This window comes from Mauremys reevesii, linkage group 5 (genome assembly GCF_016161935.1).
Source record: "Mauremys reevesii isolate NIE-2019 linkage group 5, ASM1616193v1, whole genome shotgun sequence".
NCBI lineage: Eukaryota > Metazoa > Chordata > Testudines > Geoemydidae > Mauremys > Mauremys reevesii.
Window position 1 is genome coordinate 118,678,911 of NC_052627.1, and position 15,197 is coordinate 118,694,107.

The window sequence follows — 15,197 nt, forward strand, 5'->3', positions numbered from 1 at the left end:
GTGGGCCAAATGTATATCAATATAGAAATATGCATCCTTCATGTTGAGAGCTGAGAACCATGCCCCTTGGGGAAGGGAGGGGATGATTGATGTGAGTCTCACCATAAGGAACTTGGTCTTTCTGATGAAGGTGTTGAGTAGGCAGAGATCGAGGATAAGACAGAGACCTCCCTTCTTTGGGATGAGAAAGTACGGGAAATAGAAGCTCTTGCTGACAAAGAGAGCGGGCATGGGTTCAATCGCACCCTTCATTAGGAGGGCATCTACCTTGTATTATAGGAGGTTGCGATGAGAGACACACCCAGGAAGCACCCATGGGGTGGGCCCAGTGGGAGAGGAAGGTAAGGAACTCAATAGAGTAGCCATGTTTTACAATCTCTAATACCCAATGATCCATGGTGATCTTGCCCCAGTGGTGGGCGAATAGGGAAAAACAGCCCCCAGAGGTGGTAATGGGGGCCAGAAATGGTGACAGAGGGGTTCACAGCTGTGAAGAGGCACGTAAAACTGGGCCTTTAGTTGATGCTTTGGTATATCAGAGGAGATAGTGGAGGCTGACAGTCATGGAGGCTGTGATCTGGGGTGCCATTGGGCAGGCTCCTGATACTGCATGTACATGGACTGGTACAGTGCATAGGGACACAGCCGGAAGGGTGGCTTCTGTTGCTTGCACCGGGGTGTAAATCCCGAGAGACTGGAGAGTCGCTCTCGAGTCGTTCAGGGAGTGGTGAGACTCATCTGTCTTTGCCAAGAACAACTTGTCTTTGTCAAAGGGGAAGTCCTGGATGATGGTCTGAACCTCCCTGGGAAAGCTGGAGGATTGCAGCCAGGCCTCTTGTCACATGATGACACCAGTGGCCAGGGAGCGGGAGGATGTGTCCACCGCATCCACCGCCGCTTGGAGACTAACCATGGCCGTCAAGTGACCTTCCTCCACCAGGGCCTGGAAATGTTGTTGTTTGTCCTGCGTAGATCCTCCAAGAATTCTGCTAGCTTGGCATAGTTATTAAAATCATACTTCACCAGCAGAGCCAGATAGTTGGATATGCATAACTGAGGGGCCTTGGAGGAGTAAATTTTGCATCCCAGGTGGTCTAGGTGCTTTGCCGCCCTATTCAGAGGAGTGGAGATGTGAGAATGCTGTCTCGCCAGTTCAGTCATCATGTCCACCACCAATGATGCAGAGGTGGAGAAAAAGGGAAATCAGCCCCTTTGGATGGCACAAAATATCTGCATTCTACCCTCTTAGGCGTGGGGTTGCAGGATGCCGGTACATGCCAGACCACCTGTGCAAGTTGAAGGATGGCGTTGTTTATGGGCAATGCAATGCAGGATGGTATGCTAGGCTGGAGGATGTCCAGCAGCTAATGGTGTTGGTCCTGGACTTCTTCCAAGGAGATGCCAAAACCCAGGGCCACCCTCTGCAGCAGCTCCTGGTATTGGCAGTGATCATCAGGAGGCAAGAGGGTTGGGGAAAATCAGTGCTTTGTCTGGAGAGAAGGGGCCACTGTTGGGACCACAAGGGACAGGCATTACCGGCTCTCACTCCATCTCTGCCTCTGGATCTGAGCTGCATGGTTCTGGGGGACCCATGCTGAGGTCACTCAATTAGGGTGAACTGCAAAGAATGGGGCAGACAATCCCCAAAGCTGGTGGATATTCCAATACTTAGATTTGCCAGACCAGCACAAAACAGCTTTTATAATGCCTTACTGGTTACCCAGAAGCCAAAACACAGTTCCCTTAAAGTAACCCAGCCTTGGGCCTCCACCCAGACACCCAAGTCAAATATGATGAGGATTACTGAAAATCTTATTCACCATATAAGAAAGTTCTATCAGTCCCAAAGGATTGGACACATTACTTCCCAGGTTAATGAATATTTCAGAGCTTACCCAAATACATACTTACAGCCAATTTTTATTAACTAATCTAAAATTTATTGAAAAAGAAAAGAGTATTGGTGACAAGATCAATATACATACATATATGAGTATGTTTGAGATCAGATTCATAGAGATGGTGAGCTTTGTAGTTGAAAAGAGTTCTTTCAGAATTAGTCCATGGGTTATAGTTCACTGACCATATCAAAGTGATCCAGTCAGGACTGGAGATCTCAGTCTTGGGACTTAAGCTTCCCCTGCATGAAGCATCAAGCAGATCTGAGATAAAAAGGATTAGGACCAAAGGGGTTTTTATACAGACAGGTTGGAGTCCTTAGGCGAACAATAGGCAATCATGGAGACTTTGAAGTAGACCTAGTCCTAAGCATCACCGGTAATTAGTTAAACAGATTAACATAAAGCAATTGCCTGTTTTTCCACCATTCACAGGTGATTTGCTATACATTTCAAAGAGAGATGAACACAGTGATATTACTATATTTATTATAGTTCATTTAAATGTTAAGATGTCCTTTTGATCTCTGAATTAGCAGAATACAGCATAGACAGGAACATAAAACACAAACATCTACCAAAATGTCTCTAAGGGTTGAATTTGGGTCAATTAGATTGCAAGCTGCTTAACCCTTTCTGGCCATGTGTCACACTTTGTATAAGATTAATTGCAATTATATAACAGTGGTAGCAACAATGATTTGCACGGTCATACTCTAATCAGATAACATCACAGGCCCATATGGAAGGGGTGAGGCCTGCAAAGGTGGATATGGGGAGTGGTATGGGTCCCAAGCGGCCAGTGTGCCCATAGGTCAGGTCCTGGAAATACTGTAGGTCCTAAGGATACGCATACCAATGCAACAGGGCCGAAGTGTACCCTGCCTGGTGCAGAGGTTGTGCCCGGGCGTCCAAGCTACACCTGAACATTGGGGAGAATTATGGTTCCTCGCTAAAAAGGCCTTGGAGTCCAAAGAGACCTTCGGTAGCGGCGCAGCCGTCACTGTGGGTGGTCCCGCAACCTTTGGGTGTGGTCTCCGACACAGGAAGAATGGTGCATCTGCCATTGCAGAAGGCTGTGGAGCAGAGAGCTATGACAAGGGTGTATATGGCTGGTCAAAGTGCACTGTAGGGAGGAAGGGGAAAGGACTTACAGATGTCACAGCGCACAGCAAAATGCACGTCTCCCAAGCAGTATAAGCAACTGTGGTGCTCATTGCTCATGGAGAACAAGCACCCATGTTTGGAATACATATAGGGACCAATCACTCAAAGAAGAACAAGTTACCTAAGTAACTTCTGTTGTTTAAATGTATTACGTCCACAGATGTGCACTAGCCCCTTTCTACTGCCCCTGTACTTAAGAGATGTACAGGGTTTGCCTAAGTTAGAGAGGAACCGAGGGAAAGTTGAATGTAGGGGGGCCTTTATGTCCTTGGTTCTAGAAAGCTGTAACAGAACAGCATGCACTCACCCACTCAACTGCTTTGAAGAACCCATTTCAGGCTATGTCATCACATGCCCTGGCACATAATTAGTAGTCGTTGAAAAAATTTCGACGAAACAGTTTTTCATCAGAAAATGCAACTTAAAACATTCCTGTGAAACATTTTTTTTCAATGTTGACAGAACTTTTTATGGGAAAAATGTCAAAATGAAAAATGTCAGCACTCCTGTTTCATTTTGATAATATTGAACATTTCCTTTTGACTATCATTTTGGTTTAGTTTAAATTCACATACAAATATATAATAAAATGAATATTTTAATGTCTTATTTAATATATTATAAAGATTTTGATGGTCTGAACTGAAATATTTGGGAATTCATGTTCCACAGGAAATTTTATGTTTATGTTTTGATTTGGATTGAAAATAAAATCAAAATGTTGGAATTTCCCACAGAATGCACATTCAATTTTCTGACTTTCTTTACACATTAATACTCTGTGTGGATCTGCAGAGACAATACATTTGAAGAACAAAAGTTGCTTAATAAAGTAATTTTTTTCATGCATGGACTGCTTATTGTTGTGGTTTGGCTAAGATAGTGTTTTAAGAAAAATCCTTGTCCACAGAAGAAAGGAAAACCATGATATAGCATGTTAGAAAACATTTAAAACTAGGGCTGACAAGCGATTACAAAAATTGTGATTAATCATGCTGTTAAACAATAATAGAATACTATTTATATAAATATTTTTGTATGCTGTCCACATTTTCAAATATATTAAATTCAATTGCAACACAGAATACAAAGTGTACAGTGCTCAATTTATTTTTTATTATAAATATTTGTACTGTAAAAATAAAATAAATAGTATTTTTCAATTCACTTAATACAAGTACTGTAATGAAATCTCTTTATCATGAACGTTGAACTTACAAGTGTAGAATTATGTACAAAAAATAACTGCATTCAAAATAAAACAATGAAAAACTTTAGAGCCTACAAATCCACTCAGTCCTACTTGTTGTTCAGCCAATTGCTCAATCAAGTTTGTTTACATTTGCAGGAGATAATGCTTCCAGCTTCTTGTTTACCACATCACCTAAAAGTAAGAACAGGTGTTTGCATGGCACTGTTGTAGCCGGCATTGCAAGATATTTACATGCCAAATGAAGGGGTAGCTCAGTGGTTTGAGCATTGGCCTGCTAAACCCAGAGTTGAGAGTTCAATCCTTGAGGGGCCCACTTAGGGATCTGGAGCAAAATCAGTACTTGGTCCTGCTAGTGAAGACAGGGGCTGGACTCAATGACCTTTCAGGGTCCCTTCCAGCTCTATGAGATAGGTATATCTCCATATATTATATTATATGCATTAAAGATTCATAAGTTCCTTCATGCTTCAACCACCATTCCAGAGGACATGGATTCGTGCTGACGATGGGTTCTGCTCGATAATGATCCAAAGCATGTTCATTTTCATCATCTGAGTCAGATGCCATCAGCAGAAGGTTGATTTTCTTTTTTGGTGGTTCGGTTTCTGTTTCTGCATTGGAGTGTTGCTCTTTTAAGACTTCTGAAAGCATGCTCCACATCAGATTTTAGAAGGTACTTCAGATTCTTAAATCTTGGGTCAAGTGCTGTAGCTATCTTTAGAAATTTCACATTTGTACCTTCTTTGCGTTTTGTCAAATCTGCAGTGAGCGTGTTCTTGAAATGAACTACATGCTGGGTCATCATCCGAGACTGCTGTAACATGAAATATATGGCAAAATGTGGGTAAAATACAGAGCAGGAGACATACAATGCTCCCCCAATGAGTTCAGTCACAAATTTTATTAATGCATTATTTTTAATGAGCGTCATCAGCATGGAAGCATGTCTTCTGAAATGGTGGCTAATGTTTAGCAGATCTGGTACATAAATACCTTGCAATGCCAGCTACAAAAGTGCCATGCGAACGTCTGTTCTCACTTTCAGGTGACATTGTAAATAAGAAGCTGGCAGCATCACGCCCCACAAATGTAAACAAGCTTGTTTGTCTTAGCAATTGGCTGAACAAGAAGTAGGACTGAGTGGACTTGTAGGCTCTAAAGTTTTACATTGTTTTGTTTTTTAGTGCAGTTGTGTAACAAAAAAATCTACATTTGTAAGTTGCTCTTTCACAATAAAGAGATTGCTCTATTGTACTTGTATGAGGTAAGTTGAAAAATATTATTTCCTTTATCATTTTTACAGTGCAAATATTTGTAATAAAATAATATAAAGTGAGTACTGTACATTTTGTATTCTGTGTTGTAATTGAAATCAATATATTTGAAAATACAGAAAAGCATCCAAAATATTAAATAAATTTCAGTTGGTATTCTATTGTTTAACAGTGCGATTAAAACTGAATTTTTTTAACTGTGATTAATTTTTTGAGTTAATCACATGAATTAACTGCGGTTAATCGACAGCCCTAATTTAAACATATTGTGGATAGCATGATTCAAAGCTTCATTGTGGACATGGTTTGAAATTAATTCAGACATTGAACTTTGTATATAACTGGTATTTGTTTTGACTTGTAAAGTCATTTTTCTCAGGGGCAACAGTCAGCTGATAGGACTTATGTACTTTGTGGTCTATGATTAAAGTCTCTGAACTAAGTGAACTCTTGAACTTCACTTTCAATAGCTATGCTGGAAGACAATATTTTTTATAAAAGTATTTCCTTTGATAGATATGAGACTGCAGTCAGATTTTCAAGTAAATCCCAGAGCATCCCATAACTTCTATTTTTTCCTTGCTTCTTAGAAAAGTGAGTTTAGCCCAAGTCTGCCTTTGACATCTCAGAGCTAGTCTACACTACAAAGGCATTGCTGATACAGCTATATTGGTATAGATATATTGGCATAGGTCCCTAGTGGAGATGCAGTTTATACCAGCAAAAGGAGTTATTTTGCTGATACAGTTAAATCATCTCCTTTGATGGCATAAGCTATACTGTCAAAAGACTCTTAACTGCATCTACACAGGAGTTGCTGGCACATTGATCAGAGGCGAAGGCTGCACTAACAGCATAGGGCCAGTAGAGAGAGTTCAGCCTACGGGCTGTCAATCAAGGTGTCTGCTGAGTAACCTTTGCGGATCTTTACATGTGCAGAAATGACTCCTGGCCTGAGGAGAGCAGGTCTCCAGCTCCTTTTGTGATTGTGACTCAGGTGAAGGTTACTAGTCCTGCTCTGCCTAGCACCAGTTTCTTTCTTTACCCAGCAGCAGTTTCTGATTTGGTAACCTGTTTCTCGTATACATTGGTCAATTGATATTGACACAAACACACACACACACACAGTACATTTTTATTAATTCTTTGGCAAGCAGGCAGACAGTCTGGAGAGTGAACGTGTGTGGTTGCCCCCTAATGTGACTCTGCCTGACCAACAGAGCTCCAGTGCTTATGGTTTTACTTTATTAAAGTTTATTATTTAAAATACTTACTGAGGACTCCAGAATTTGGAAATGGGACCAGTCAGGTAGCAGGAGCAGCCTGGGAAGGGAAAGGCCTAGCAGAGTGCGGGCCCCAACCGCTGACCAACATAGCTGTGCTGACAAAACTTTATACTGTAGACCTGACCTCTGATTCCAGCCAGTTCACAGGTTATGGCAGCTATAAAGATTGCCATCAAACAGTTGCTGGAGGCCTACCAAAGCCAACCAGATTACTGAGGTGCTGTGTGACAAAAGACCCAGTTCAGACCAATTAAATCTTTCAGTGTGGACATCTGGGTACTAAATATTCTCAAATGTAGATCACAAGAGAGTTCTGAGCTGCTCATTTCATTATCTGAATAGGCCCTACAGTATAGTCTTAAAATGTTGGCTATAGCTTTGTAAGCTAAAATATAGTTTTATTCAGCCAGAGTATGTATTAATGTTATATAAATATGTGGTTGTTTGAAGCTCTTAGTAAAATCATAAACACAAAGACCAGGACACTGAACTTAGTTCAGACTCAATCTTAACTGAGCAGAAGAAATGTAAATTTAGCCAATATATTCAACAAGCCAATAACAGCTTCATGCTTATTTTTCTCCCCAATAATTGGAATGATTTTTCTACCCTCCGTGTTTTAATATAACAACATAAGAATGGCCCTACTGGGTCAGACCAAAGGTCCATCTAGCCCAGTATCCTGTATTCTGACTGTGGCCAGTGCCAGGTGACCCAGAGGGAATGAACAGAACAAGTAATCATCAAGTGATCCATCCTGTGTCACTCATTCCCAGCTTCTGGCAAACAGAGGCTAGGGACACCAGAGTTTAATTCCATTAATATGCAGAGTTTAATTCCATTTTTAAAGTGTTTATACTCTAAGCTTTAATGAAATCAAGTGTTAATGATAGTCATTGTTTCTGTTTCATCATATCATATGGTATAGTAAATGTTAATAGAAACAAAGGAGCAATAACCTTTCAGTTGTGAGATTATAGACAACAAGCTCTCTATTATCAACCGCCTGTGATTTTTTTTTCTTACACTGAAACAGTTTCCCTTGATGTTTGGTTACTTTATATGTGGAAATAGAAAATAGCATGGGGAAGGAGAACATTTTGAGAGAAGAGATGGTTTCAGCAAATCCTGTAGCATATAAATGTATTTTATATGTGCACTTCCCTTTTTTAAAAATATTTTTATTTCAACAAATCTGATAGCTTAGATCAGGGGTCGGCAACCTTTCAGAAGCGGTGTGCCGAGTCTTCATTTATTCACTCTAATTTATGGTTTCGGGTGCCGGTAATACATTTTAATGTTTTTTAGAAGGTCTCTCTCTATAAGTCTATATATTATATAACTAAACTAGTGTTGTATTGTAAAATAAACAAGGTTTTCAAAATGTTTAAGCAGCTTCATTTAAAATGAAATTAAAATGATGATCTTACGCTGCTGGCCCGCTCAGCCCACTGCTGGTCTGGGGTTCTGTTCACCTAGGCCGGCAGCGGGCTGAGCGAGGCCTGTGGCCGGGACCCCGGCTGGCAAGGGTCCGTCAGCCAGAACCCAAGACCAGCAGCAGGCTGTGCGGGGCCAGGACCCAGAGGGCTGGGGGCAGAGGGCTGGAGTCAGGGCTGGGGGCTGGGTATGGGTGGGGGTGCCGGTGTCAGGGCTAGGGTTGAGGGGGGGATGAAGGAGTCAAGCAGAGGGCTGGGTGTGTATGAGGGGAGTACAGGGCTCAGGGCAGGGGCCTGCGGAGGTGCAGGGCTCAGGGCAGAGGGCATGGTGTATGTGTGGGGGTCAGGGCTCAGGGGAGAGGGCTGGGTGACTGCCCCCATAAGAACTCCCAACCCCGCTGCTCCTTGTCCCCTGACTACCCCATCCTGGGACCCCTGCCCCCAACTGCCCCCCAGGACCCCACCCGCTATCTAAGCCTCCCTGTTTCTTGTCCTCGGACTGGACCCTATCCCCTACCTGTCCCCTGACTGCCCCGACCCTTATCCACACCCCCATCCCCAAACAGACCACCAGGACTCCCATGCCCCATCCAACCGCTCCCTGCCCGCTGACAGGACCCCCAGAACTCCCGACCCATCCAACCCCCCCCACACACACTCCCTGCCTGCCCCAACCCCTCTCCACATCCTGGCCTCCTGACAGGACCCCCAGAACTCCCAACTCATACAACCCCCCCAGCTCCTTGTCCCCTGACCACCCCCACCCTAGCTGCCCCCCCATGGACCCTCCTTGCTCCCTATCCACCCCCTGCCCTCTCACAAACCCCAGGACTCCCATGCCCCATCCAACCCCCCCGCTCCCTGACTGCCCCCTCCAGAGACCCCTGCCCCTAACCCCCCCTGGGACCCCACTTCCCCATCCAACCCACCCTGCTCCCTGTCCCCTGACTGCCCCTACCTCTTATCCAACGCCCCCCCCCCCCTCAGCCCTGGGCCCTTTACCTTGAGGCTCCACACAGAGCCAGACACGCTGCCCCACCGGAGAGCACAGTCCCGGCCCTCAGAGCGCTGCACGCAGGGCGGCATGGCTCCAGTTGAGCAGGGAGCATGTCTGCCTCCCCGCGGAGCCAAATGCTGCCCAGGGGGAGCGCGCATCCCCAACCCCCAGAGTTGCCTCATCTGGCAATGTAATTCCAGCAGGACAGAATAGGCAGAAAAGGGACACACAATGGGAGTACTCTTTACAGTAGTTTTGTCCATTAACAACACACCCAGATGACTAATTATATATTAGCCTCTGTGTTCAGTCAGTGTCTCATAACAACCCTTCTGAGTTCTACAATGTTCTGAATGCCCTTCCAAGACCTGTTTTCTGGTCTGACCACATGTTTGGCTCTCTACTTCCCAGCTTGACCTTTATTCCTCTCATTGTCTAGGAGTTTCTGCCACAATAATTGCCTTACTTGCAACTCTATGTAATTAGGTTGTAGCAACACTAGTTTTGTCGGCCATATTTGGGCATCCAACATGACTTACATCCTCATGTGCTGTTGAACTTAAGTAATAGAATCACAGAATCATAGAACTGGAAGGGACCTCGAGAGGTCATCTAGTCAAGTCCCCTGCACTCAAGGCAGGACTAAGTATTATCTAGACCATCCCTGACAGGTGTTTGTCTAACCTGTTCTTAAAAATCTCCAATGATGGAGATTCCACAACCTCCCTAGACAATTTATTCCAGTGCTTACCCACCCTGACAGTTAGGATGTTTTGCCTAATCTCCAACCGAAACCTCCCTTGCTGCAATTTAAGTCCATTGCTTCTTGTTTTCCCTTAGAGGTTAACAACAAAAAATTTTCTCCCTCCTCTTTGTAGCAACCTTTTATGTACTTGAAAACATATGTCCCCTCTCAGTCCTCCCTTTTCCGGACTCAACAAACCCAATTTTTTCAATCTTCCCTCATAGGTCATGTTTTCTAGATCTTTAATAATTTTTGTTGCTTTTCTCTGGACTTTCTCCAATTTGTCCACGTTGTTCCTGAAATGTGGCACCCAGAACTGGACACAATACTCCAGCTGAGGCCTAATCAGCACAGAGTAGAGCAGAAGAATTACTTCTCGTGTCTTGCATAGAACACTCCTGCTAATACATCCCAGAATGATTTTCGCTTTCTTTTGCAACAGTATTACACCATTGACTCATATTTAGCTTAGGGTCCACTATGACCCCCAGATCTCTTTCTGCAGTACTCTGCAATACTCCAGCAGATGTCCTGCTGTTGTGGACCGGACAAATTCAACATCTATTTTAACTTAGTTTATTCAACCTTCGTTGTGAAATTTGAGCTGTGAGACAACAATTGTAAAATACAACTTAAAAATATAGTGTAGACACAGCCTTAGAGACCCAGCAATTTTAATGACTCACTCTGGCCTGTGAGTCGCATCTTTTGCCTGCTGTTCTTTGGTGTCTGCGCAGCTGGCTTGCTAGTCATTAATTTAAGTAACTGACTCTCACAGTAAATCACCCTCATTTTTATTGTTAAGGCCCTCCCTGTTACCAGGTTTCCTTCCTAACATGGGTAACTTGGCATCTCTAAGCATAGCTAATTTGCAACATAGATTTGAGGAGATTTAGTTTGACTATTAGGAAAAACTTTCTAACAATAAGGATTGTTAAGCACTGGAACATGTTATCTAGGGAGGTTGTGGAATCCCTGCTCACTGGAGGTTTTTAAGAACAGGTCAGATAAACACCTGCCAGGGATGGTTTAGGTATACTTAATTCTGCTCAGCACAGAGGAGATGGACTAGATGGCCTCTGAAGGTCCCTTCCATCCCTACATTTCTATGATTGCAAGATAAAGTAAGCAAATATTGTGGTAGTTTACCTTGGTAAAGTCCCTGCACACCTACACACCAAGTAAGTTCACCAAGGGACAAACCACTGGTATACATGATCTCCTAGTAGTGTTAAAAATCCTCCCCAGAGGCCTTTTCATCACTGAGGAAATTAGAATAAATTAACATCAGTTGTTTCCTATAGCATAATTGTAACGTGCTCTGTCTAAACACAAAACTCTCTCAGTTTTGTTTCAATCATGCTGACTTGTGCTTGACGGACTAGACTTTACCATGAGTTAACCTTGATTAAGCCTCAATTGACTCAGCTTCAATCATTGTGTGTTGTAGCAAAAGCGGAATGTCACTGACAACAAACAAAGCAATTAGCACTCCAAGGGCTGTTGCACAGTTCACTACCCTTTGCAAAAGTGGCCTATGTAACATCCACTGCCTAGGAGTGTCTGCTGAAAGCGATCTTACCAGTACAAAGTCACCTGCAAGCAGACATGTGGATTTCTGCTGCAAGCTGCTTCCATGGAAACCAATTCTCTTGGCAATCAATCTGCAATCCAGTTCCTGATCTATGAAGTGTACTATGCCTTGTAAGGGATCAGATGGCTAAACTCCCAGCTAGCCATCGGCCAGTGTCCAGGTACTCATTGCTTTATAGACAAAGGCAGTACTGTGGGACCTTGGCAGCCACGAGAGAAATCAGAAAGTGTATGAAGATGGCATTTCTGTATCTTGCAGTGCTGAGAAGTCACTGAATTAGAGATGAGTACCATGAACAAGTATAAGGTCTGAAGGAGATTACCAGAAGATCAAAAACAATGCGTCTAGGAGAAGCTGCCTATTCTACATTGAGAGATAAGGTGGATGAGGTCATATCTTTTATTGGACCAACTTCTGTTGGTCTCTCTCTTACCAACAGAAGTTGATCCAGTAAAGATACTGCCTTATCCACTTTGTCTCTCTAATATCCTGGGACCAACACAGCTACACCACCACTGCATAGTCTACATTGAGACTGGCAGGGCGGTGGGACCTTGCAAGATGAGTGAATCAGATACATTTAAGCCAAGTGTGTGGTTCAGAACAGAAAAACATATACACTTTCAAGTCCCTCTTGAAAGTTCACCTCTGCTGTGATGTCACAGGGAAACCTGAGGACTGACCATGACAATTTTAAGGAGTAATTGGAGAGTATTTAATAAGTCCTGTTTACGTTAAATATTTTGTTAACAAGTGTATTCTTCCCTTTGTCCATCCTCTTTTTGTCTGTCTTAAGATTGGGAGTTCCTCAGGGCAAGAATCATGTCTACTTTTCTATTTGTAAAGTGCCTAGCAAGTTGTGGTTATTACCAGAAATAATCAGCATTAATAATGTTTTTATTACTGTCATTTTTAAGGTAACTTGGGCCTACTATTTCACTACTGTAGGTGCCTCTCAATATTTAACAGGCCAGTATTCAGAAAAAAACAAGATCAGCATCACTTTTAAAGATTATGACTATTATTATTTAATAATTAGATTGCAGTAGCACTCAGGAATGCTATTGCAGTAGCATGCAGAGATATTAAACACATATTAAGACATTGGGTAAAACTTTCAAAAGTGCCTGCCTACATGAATTCAGAGCCGAAATCCTATTTTCAAAAGTCTAAGTCTCATTGAAAGTCAGTGGGCTCCTGAATGCCTATGTCACTTTTGAAAAAGGGACTCATTTAACACCAATATAATTTGGGCATTTTTGAAAATTGTACCCACTGTCCGTGCCTTGAAGCTCACAATTTAAAGAGACAAACAAACATATAAAGGGTGGTGGAGTGGAGAGATGGGACATGATCAAGTTTTATATACATTTCAATTTTGTATTAATTAATCAGCTGTCTTTATCTACCCCTCTACCTATCCATCATTAAATAGCAGATTTCTAATAGACATCATGGCAGTGTGAGTCATGAGTAGGAATTTCGAGGAAGAATGTGGCCTTACACAGCTGGGAAGCAATATCGTGCCCTCTTCTCACCCAAAAAGCTCCAGGGTGCATGGCTTGCTCCACAGATTCTAGACATTTTATCAGAACAATCAATCCTAGGACAAATCATCTAAGATGCTGCTGAAATCAAAATATCTTTGGATGTCAAATGGGACAAACTAACTTCTCATGTTAATAGTTTCTATTTACAACTGCACATAGAAAATCTGTTTGTTTTCTTTAAAAGAACATCCTTTCCAGAAAACTCTGGTGGGGAGAGGAGAGGACAAAGAGTTGTATTTTGCCTGAGGGGAGAGCAGAAGTGATATCCTTGGCCCAAAAGAAAGAAGGGGGCTGCAGAGAGGCCAACCCTCTGAGCACAGGAAAAGATGCTGGAATCTCAGGACCATACGGAAATTTAAAATCAACAATTTTTCAAAACTATAAGCCTTGAGGAGTTATAGTTCACTTGTCTGAAAGTAACTAGTATCATAGTCACTCAACAGCCTCTGAGACAGCACAGTGGGAGAAAGAAAGAAAGTTGTCTGGGAGAAATCCAGCACTAAGACCTTATGTGAACCCAAATCAAATTCATTTGAACACGTCATATGTGTATTATGTTTTTCCATATACACAGAGCAAAACAATCTAGATTACTCTGTAGGAAAGAGTGAAAACAGTGACTTAACTTACACCCCTCATCTGAACTGAAAACAAAATGGCAGCTGTTTATATACATTTGAATGACTGCAGTACACACTTCATTTTCTACTGTTCCACTGTATTCAAACATTCAGGACACAGAGCGACCTCTCTTTTCGGATACACGTCTACAACTGTTTAGATTCTTTTGTAAAAGAAAAGATTTTATACCTGGTGTCCTGGAAGCAGAGGATCCCCCATGGGCCAGGAAATCAATGCAGGAATCCTCACAGCAGACCACAGAGCTGGAGCAGAATTTAGCATCTGGGTGAGAACAAGAGAGTTAGATAGGACAAATCAACATGTGGAGAGGAGAAAGAGGAAACAATTCAAAACTGAGGGGAGGGGAAAAGAGGCCAAACGGAAGTTATCTTTTAAAGGTTTGGCTGAGATGGGCTTAATTACATTTAGTGTGCAAATAATTTAGCTTTTAGAATAGTGTGGACAAATACACTCCCTATGATGTAAGAAGGTCACTCTGTAAATGCCAAGCTCAGCTGCCTAAACCTCTTGCAGTCCTTCTCCCTGTCACCAAAACAAGTGACAAATGCCCTGATTCAACTGCCCTACCACCTCCTGTTACAGGTACCTCCTTTAAAAATACCCCAATTCATCCAGCTCCCCTAACTACTGGACTCTTCCTCACATACATACCTCATCCTCACTTCTGAGCTAACAGGCTCTCCCATTAATAAATAAAGCAAACAACAACACTTAACACTTCATTTGCTGCTCTTCAGAGAATCATAAATCATTGTGCAATGGTGAGTTCTGTAAGTATCATTATCCCTCTTTTACAGATGGAGAAACTGAGACTCAGACATTAAGGGTAAAATTTTGAAAAGGCCTTAAGTGACTTAGAAGCATAAGGCTCATTGAAAGTCAGTAGGAATTAGTTCCCTGAGTGACGTAGGGGCTTTTGAACATTTTACCCTTGCTCAAAGTCACAGCAAGTTTCTGGAGGAGACAAGAATAGAATCAAAATTCTCCCATGACCCTGTCCACTAACTAAATCATGAGTTATATGAGTTTCCAAACCCCAAGCAACCAACCGCCTTCCATGCAGCTCTGTGTCCTCTGGCAAGAAATTAAGTCATATTTTAAAGGAACAAAGGCTTAGGAAAGCTTATGTAAAGATTGTGGACTGGATTCTCAGCTGATGTAGATTAATATGGCCCTATTGAAGTCAATGGAGCTACATCAGTTTACATTAAGTAATAGGCCAGAATGTTGGCTCAAGTTAAAATGACAGAATCTTAACTCTGTTCTAACTCTACTGAAGTGTTTCTTAGCTACAAAGACTCTACCTTGAATTTTTAAGTGTTTGTTTGCGCCAAGGTTAAAAAATGCTGACAAGCCCCCCTGACAGTTTTAAGTGGATCATAAAATGATCTGTTG

General features: G+C 42.5%; 1 protein-coding gene across 2 annotated transcripts in view; it reads right to left on the reverse strand.

The window, feature by feature from the left end:
* The window catches only part of MSANTD1 (Myb/SANT DNA binding domain containing 1), a 70,713-nt gene extending 56,184 nt beyond the window's left edge, over positions 1 to 14,529 (reverse strand). Inside the window, exons 1-2 of one of the 2 annotated variants that reach the window (XM_039540917.1) lie at positions 14,454 to 14,529; positions 13,971 to 14,063 (exon numbers count right to left, since the gene is read on the reverse strand). The gene's annotated coding sequence lies outside the window, so the exon portion shown is untranslated. Of the gene's footprint in view, positions 1 to 13,970; positions 14,144 to 14,453 lie in introns of those variants that run through there. The other variant, XM_039540918.1, reaches the window with a different exon arrangement.
* Between the last annotated feature and the right edge of the window lie 668 nt (positions 14,530 to 15,197).